Below are 7,743 nucleotides of genomic sequence, written 5' to 3'. Positions count from 1 at the left end.
CATAAGCCCAAGAGGCAATCCACCACACCACACTGGAGTAGGGTATTACACCACAACGGTGGCCCGAACCAGTATAAACCCTGCGTCTCTTGTGCCGTTCTTTCCATAGCTCAGATCTCATCGAGGCGGAGGGGTGCAGGTAAGTAGAAGGTGAAATCTCCGCGTCCACCCCAGTGTTCGAACCACAAGGGTCTGCCGGAACCCGAAATCCGACATTTGGCGTGCCAAGTAGGGGTGCACCGGAGTTTTCCCTTCCGCCACCGCCACGACCTGCCTCGCGATGAGTAGCGCGTCGCCCGCTCCGACCGCCGGTGCCAGCACGGGGGCCAGGGGGCTCCGAGCCCTGGCCACAGCCCTGCAACGGGTACGGCGGCCGGACAAGTTCAAGCCAACGACGCCGCCGCGCTACGGCGGCGCAACTGATCCGCTGGCCTTCTTGCTGGCGTACGAGGAGGCCAACCTTGAAGCTGGAGGTGACGATAGGGTCATGGCCAACTGGCTCCTCATGGCCCTCACCGGCGCTCCGTGCGCATGGCTGCTCCACCTGCCGGCAGCCTCCATGGCCTCTTGGGAAGAGCCTCGCGGCCTCTTCCCCGCCCATCACGCTACACCAACACCCCCGGTCGTCGTGGACCTCCTGGGCGGCTCGCAGGCGCCGCCTACAAGTCACCACGTCAAGCCGTTCATCTGCCGGGTCAGCACCGTTTCCCTGCAGCAGGGGGCTCTCCCGGACCGGGCGGCGCCCAAGGCCGGCCTGGCCTTCAGCTCGGAGGACCACCCCTCCAACTCGGCCTGCTCGGGTGCGCTCCCCATGATGTGCACCCCCACCATCTGCCAGGTGGCCGTCACCAGAACTCTCATCGATGGCGGTGCGGGCCTCAACGTGCTCTCGATCAAGGCCTTCAACCTACTCTTGTCATACCCCTGGAACGGCTACAACCCAGCCGGCCCTTCTCAGGCGTTGGGGGCGGATCATCTAGCTCCTTGGGACAGATCAGGCTCCCAGTAACCTTCGGCACCTACATCAACTTCTGCACGGAGCTGGTCGACTTCGACATCGCCCCCATCGGCCTTCCCTACAACGCCATCCTCGGCTACCCAGCGCTGGCCCAGTTCATGGCCGCGACGCACCTGGCATACAACCTCATGAAGATGCCCGGGAGCAGCGGTGTCCTCACCGTGCACGGGGACACCAGAGACGCGCTGCGGGTGCTCAAGCTCGCCTTCAAGACGGCGGCGTCGGCACAGCCCGCCGACTCGGAGACCTCCGAGCCCAAGGGGGCTGCACCCGCCAAGAAGAAACAGTTGTTCACCCAAGACAAGGCAGAAACGAAGCAGATACCCGTCGATGAGGACGGGTCCACCAACGCCACTTTCACCATAGGCGCCAACCTCGAACCCGAGCAAGAGGAGGCCCTGGTCGGGTTCCTGCGCGCGAACAAGAAGGTATTCGCTTGGGAGCCTGACCAGTTGGCGGGGATCCCTAGGAGTGTAATCAAGCATCACCTCAACGTGTGCCCCAACGTGCGCCCTGTGAAGCAGAAGGCAAGGCGGCAGTCCACAGAAAAGCAGGCCTTCATCGTCCAAGAGACCCGCAAATTAGAAGCCGCTGGGGTCATTCGCGAGGTCCGATACCCGGATTGGTTGGCCAACCCTGTCGTTGTGCCAAAGAAGGGAGGGAAGGAGCGCATGTGTGTGGACTTCACCAACCTCAACAAGGCATGCCTGCAAGATCCGTTCCCGCTCCCCCGCATCGACCAGATCATCGATTCCACCGCGGAATGCGACCTGCTATGCTTCTTGGATGCCTTCTCCGGGTATCACCAGATCAAGATGGCGGTAGAGGACGTCGAAAAGACAGCCTTCCTAACCCCGTGTGGGGTGTACTGCTACACATGCATGCCATTCGGGTTGCGTAACGCAGGGGCGACCTTTCAGCGGCTGATGCACATCACCTTGGGCCCGCAGCTCGGGAAGAATGTTGAGGCTTACGTTGATGACATTGTGGTAAAGTCTCGGGAGGCCAGGACCCTGATACAAGACCTGGAGGAGACCTTCGCGAGCCTCAACGCAGTGAACCTACGGCTCAACCCAGAGAAGTGTGTGTTCGGAGTCCCCTCGGGCAAGCTCTTGGGTTTCCTCGTGTCCCACCGAGGCATCGAGGCTAACCCGGAAAAGGTCAAGGCGGTCGAGGACATGAGCCCGCCAAAGACCCTCAGAGAAATGCAGAAGCTCACTGGACGCGTGACCGCTCTAGGGCGCTTCATCTCCAAGTTGGGGGAACGAGCGCTGCCTTTCTTCCAGCTAATGAAGAAAAAGGGGCCCTTTGAGTGGACTGAAGAGGCCAACAAGGCGTTCCAGGATCTCAAGAGATACCTGACCAGCCCACCGGTCATGGTGGCTCCGCGCCCTCAAGAGCCCCTGGTGCTTTACCTCGCCGCCACTCCCTACTCCGCCAGCGCAGCCCTGGTGGCTGTTAGAGAGGAGCGTCGCATCAAAGCCACAGCAGCAGCCCGGGACAAGGCAAAACAGGAACAAGGAAGGCCCGCAGAAACCGCCACCGCGGCTGAGGAGGATCAGCCGCCGCAGAGGAGTGCACCGGAGGCGGGAGAGGCCCCTCTCCCAGATGGCCAGCCTCAGGAGGCCTCATCGCCTCAGGAGGCGCCATGGTCTCCCAAGGGAGCCACCAGCACTGACGCACCCAACCTCGTTGAGCACCCAGTGTACTTCGTCAGCACGGTGTTGCGGGACGCGAGGGCACGGTACCCCATGCCTCAGAAACTCCTCCTCGCGCTACTGGTGGCCTCGCGCAAGCTGCAGCACTATTTTCAGGGTCATCCCATCAAGGTCGTCTCGTCATACCCCCTGGAGAGAGTGCTCAGGAGCCCTAACTCAGCTGGAAGGGTCGCTGAGTGGAACATAGAACTGCAAGTGTTTCAGCTCGAATTCAGCACGACCAGAGTCATCAAGGGAGCAGCATTGGCGGATTTTGTGGCAGAATGGACGGAGGCACCAGGCCTCAAGGCCGACGAGGATCGGTCCCTCTCCCCGGGAAGCGAGGCGCCAGAAGGCTGGGTCATGTACTTCGATGGGGCGTTCTCCAGGCATGGCGCTGGGGCTGGGGCGGTGCTTATATCGCCCACTCAGGACAAGCTCTACTACGCTGTGCAGCTCTGTTTCTAGCAAGGTGAAAAGGTCTCCAACAACATAGCAGAGTATGAAGGTTTAATAGCAGGCTTGAAGGCCGCAGCTGCCCTGGGGGTGAAACGCCTCACCATCAAGGGCGATTCGCAGCTCCTTGTCAATTTCTCCAACAAGGTGTACGAGCCGAAAGATGAGCACATGGAAGCCTACCTTGCGGAGGTCCGCAGGATGGAGAAGCAGTTCTGGGGGTTGGAGTTGCAGCATGTGCCCCGTGGCACCAATCAGGAGGCCGACGACATCGCCAAATGGGCGTCCAGGCGGTTACCTCAGGAGCCTGGCATTTTCGAGGAGCGGCTCTTCAAGCCCTCAGCCTTGCCGTCATTGTCAAACACGGCTCAGCCTCGGGAGGAGCTCCCCCAGCCACCTGCCTCAGGAGCCCCGGCCTGTGGCCCGGCCTCAGGAGCACGCCTGCTCCTGACGATGGAACCTCAGGGGGGTGCTGGATCACGGAGCCCCAGAGTTACTTAACACAAGGGACCCTGCAGGAGAAGGAGGAGGAAGCGGAGCATGTAGCACGTCAGGCCACGGCATACTGCATCAAGGATGGAGAGCTCTACCACGACCAAACGGTGTATCCCTGCGCTGCATCTCCAGGGAGCAAGGAAAGGAACTGCTAGAAGATATACATGGCGAAGACTGTGGACATCATTCATCATCACGGACCATCGTCGGCTAGGCGTTCTGCAGTGGGTTTTATTGGCCCACCGCACTCAATGATGCCATCGAACTAGTGAAAGCTTGTGAGGCCTGCCAGTTCCACGCCAAGCAGATCCATCAGCCGGCAGGAGGCCTGCAGACTATACCCCTTTCATGGCCATTCGCAGTCTGGGGGCTGGACATCCTGGGCCTGTTTCCTCGGGCGCTAGGGGGCTACCGCTACCTCTACGTCGCCGTGGACAAGTTCACCAAGTGGGCTGAAGTAGAGGCCGTCCGCACCATCCCCGCGGGTTCGGCGGTCAAGTTCATCAGGGGCATCGTGAGCTGGTTCGGGGTGCCAAACCGCATCATCATGGACAACGGTTCACAGTTCACCAGTAACCTTTTCGAAACATACTGTGCTAACCTTGGAACGCAGATATGCTACGCTTCGGTGGCGCACCCCCGAAGCAACGGCCAGGCCGAGCGAGCCAACGCAGAGGTCCCGAGGGGCCTCAAGACCAGGACGTTCAAGAAGAAGCTGGAGGCCTGCGACAGAGGTTGGTACGACAAGCTTCAGTCCGTGTTGTGGTCCATCCGCACAACCGCGACCAAGCCGACTGGAGAGACCCCGTTCTTCCTGGTCTACGGAGCCGAAGCGGTCCTCCGTCACGAGGTCAGACGTCGCTCCGCGCGGGTCCTAGCGTTCGACGAGGCGCAGCAGGACGCCATGAGGGGGATGGACCTCGTGCTGGGGGAGGAACGTCACCGAGAAGCCATGCTGCGAGCGGCGAGGTACCAACAAGCACTGCGACGATATCACTGCCGCAACATCCGCCCCAGAACTCTCGAGGTAGGGGACCTCGTGCTCAGGCGGGTTCTCTCCAGGGAGGGATTGCACAAGCTCTCTCCCATGTGGGAGGGCCGGTTCAAGGTTGTTCATGTTTCCAGGCCCGGCTCCGCGCGCTTGGAGACTCAGGAGGGGGTGCCGGTCCAGAACGCATGGAACATCCAGCACCTCCGGAGGTTCTACCCCTAAAAAGGCCCAGAGCCTGTGAAGAAGGCGAATGCCTATGAAGCTGTCGCATTTTGGAAAAGGCCCAGAGCCTGTGAAGAAGGCGAATGCCTGTGAAGCTATCGTGTTTTGGAAAAGGCCCAGAGCCTGTGAAGAAGGCGAATGCCTGTGAAGCCGTCGCATTTTGTAAAAGGCCCGGAGCCTGTGAAGAAGGCCAACGCCTGTGAAGCTCGCCGCCCATGACACTCTCACGTAATAATGAGTTGGGGCTGTACACGCCCCGGAGTCTCAGGAGCGCCGGCTCAGGCCCTGGGGCTCCCTCCCACGCCTAGTGGCAGCACTTAGCCCTGCGCTGGTGAGAAGGCGTCGAAGACTAGATTAGGTGCCGGACGTGGCTTTTTCATTTGCTTTCCGCAGTTGGATTGTTCATTCTCATTCAAAGTTTTATTGAAGCTGTTGCCGTCTTTGGCTTGTGGTTCTTCGACTTTTCACTCTCCTGCCTCGATTTCTCTTATGCAAGGCCTCGCGAGGGGGGCAGCCGAGCGCCCTCGCGAGTGTTCCTGTCCTAGTCGTTCAAAGGTTTCGCGACCTGGGTCCATTACAGGAGCACCCCTCCAGTCCGTGCCCCACGGGCACCGCGACACGAACACAGGGCCTGGGTCGGTCGCCCCCCGCGGCTGGGGCCCGGAACTATCCACGCGCGGGCACGTAGCCGGAAGGCACGATAACGGAAGCAAAACGATGATTAACAGCAATAACCCAAACACACCCCCGCGGGGCTCCACACTACTGTCTTTTTACGCAGGAAAAAGGGAAAGAAAGAACGAATCAGGCGCAGCTCGCCTCACACCGGCCTGCAGGGAAGACTTGAGCTGCCCCCGAGGCTCAGGCCAACTCCCTCTCGCGCTTCACCGAGGCGCGACGACGGGCAGACACGCTACCACCTCCCAAGCAGATACGACGGCGTGGAGGCTGACTGCGGCCACCGCTAGAAGAGTCGCCGCCTGAAGAAGAACCAGAGAAGCTTGGGGAACCTTGAGCGCCGCCAGTCGCGCGAGCGCTGTCCTCTCCATCATCACCGGAGTTGGGTTCCCGGCCGCGGTCGTCGCCCTCAGGGCAGCACCCTGCACGGCGACCATCTTCCCCAAACACCCTCACGTAGAGGGTGGCATCGCCGTCAAACTTGAAGTGCAGGATGCACCGACGGCTCAGGCCACGCGCGCGGGCAAACGTCTGCCAACCATGGGCCAAGGCCAGGCTACCGGCTGCGGAGACCTCCAACAAAGCCCATGAGGCCCGGCTGCAGCAGCCGTTAGCCTGGAGCCTGAGGCCGCCTGGGGCGCCGGCCGGGAGCTCACCGAGGAGGTAGCAAGGAAGTGGAAGCCGGGTGCTAGTCGGCTCCGCCGACCACACAATGAACTCCGGCAGCACCTCTGCAACGCGAAAGCGCGGCCTAGGGGTACGCGTGACTGAAGCGCGCCCCCCGGCTGTGGCAGTCCGCCCGTCACCATGCTGGAAATCGTCTTCGTGGCCGCGGGGAGCTGCCGTGGTGGCCACAGGATGTTTGCGAGGGCGCCCTCGGCCGCGCTTGGGCGGGGGAGAGGCAGGCTCTACCCGGCGAGCCTTCCCCTTCTCTGCGGCCGAGAACCTCCTCGACGGGGCCATGAAGAAGAAGGAGAAGCAAAGGGGGATGAACTGGAAGGGCGCGCGCCGATCCGTACTTATAGCCGGCGAGGGCCAACCGTCGGCCCCCACTATCGCAGGTAATCATGACCCGCTTTGCATGCAGGGACTTGTCCAATCCGTGCAGTTGCCGAGGCGCCATGGGGAAGTGGAGACGCCCACGTCCAATCAACCACCACGCGGCGCCCAAGGCCGCAGGCTGTTAGGGCCCGTGGCGCTTCGCGCTTACCCTTTCGCCTCCCTGCACGGCCAAGTCTGGGCGCGCCTTGGGCCCGGGGGCTACTGTCGGCGTTCTGGGAACGGGGGTCCCCAGACTTGCCTGCCTGCGGCCTACGGCGTGGCTCAAAGGGGGGCCCAGCACGGTCCATCTTCATCAACACAGACTTAAGACCCTCGCGAGGGGCCAAGCCTCGCGGGGCGGACGACGCGGAGCTTCCTCAGGCACGGCCTCACCAGGCTGGCTCGCGAGGAGGCGGAGAGATCAAGGCGGGGTACCTCACGAGGAGCCCGTGACGCAAGCCATGACGACCAAGGGCGCCAGGCGGGTGCCAGCCCGCGCAGTGTCCTCCTTTCCCCTTTGGTGCAAAGGGGGCAAGCGCAGCCGCGGAGTACCGAGGCATCAGGAAAAGGTTGCCATTTCAATGCAGCGAGACCAAGACCAGGAGGACTGCAGGACGAAGGTCATCATGGAGTCCAAGACGGCGTCATCACTAGAGCTTTGCGCAGGCGAGGACCAACTTTAGTCAGGATAAGTGTACTAGATGTTCCCCTTCAAAATGGCCAATTGTTGGCGCCCTTCCCGCTCAATATTTGGGAAGAAGCCTAGGGCATTTGCATATAAATAGGACCAGCCACCCACAGGGTAGGGGGGATCGGATTGAAATCAGAGAGAGAGAAGGGTGACTAAACTCCTCCTGGCAGTTCGTCCCCCCCAGCAAAGAACAGACCCTCGCAAGGCTGTTCTTCCTTGTATTGTTCATCATCATCAGCCCAAGAGGCAATCCACCACACCACACACTAGAGTAGGGTACTACACCACAACGGTGGCCCGAACCAGTATAAACCCTGCGTCTCTTGTGTCGTTCTTTCCATAGCTCATATCTCATCGAGGCGGAGGGGTGCAGGTAGGTAGAAGGCGAAATCTCCGCGCGCACCCCAGTGTTCGAACCTCAAGGGTCTGCCGGAACCCGAAATCCGACACCCGC

Source organism: Triticum aestivum, chromosome 5A (assembly GCF_018294505.1).
Source record: "Triticum aestivum cultivar Chinese Spring chromosome 5A, IWGSC CS RefSeq v2.1, whole genome shotgun sequence".
Classification (NCBI taxonomy): Eukaryota; Viridiplantae; Streptophyta; class Magnoliopsida; order Poales; family Poaceae; genus Triticum; species Triticum aestivum.
This window is presented reverse-complemented; position numbering follows the sequence as displayed.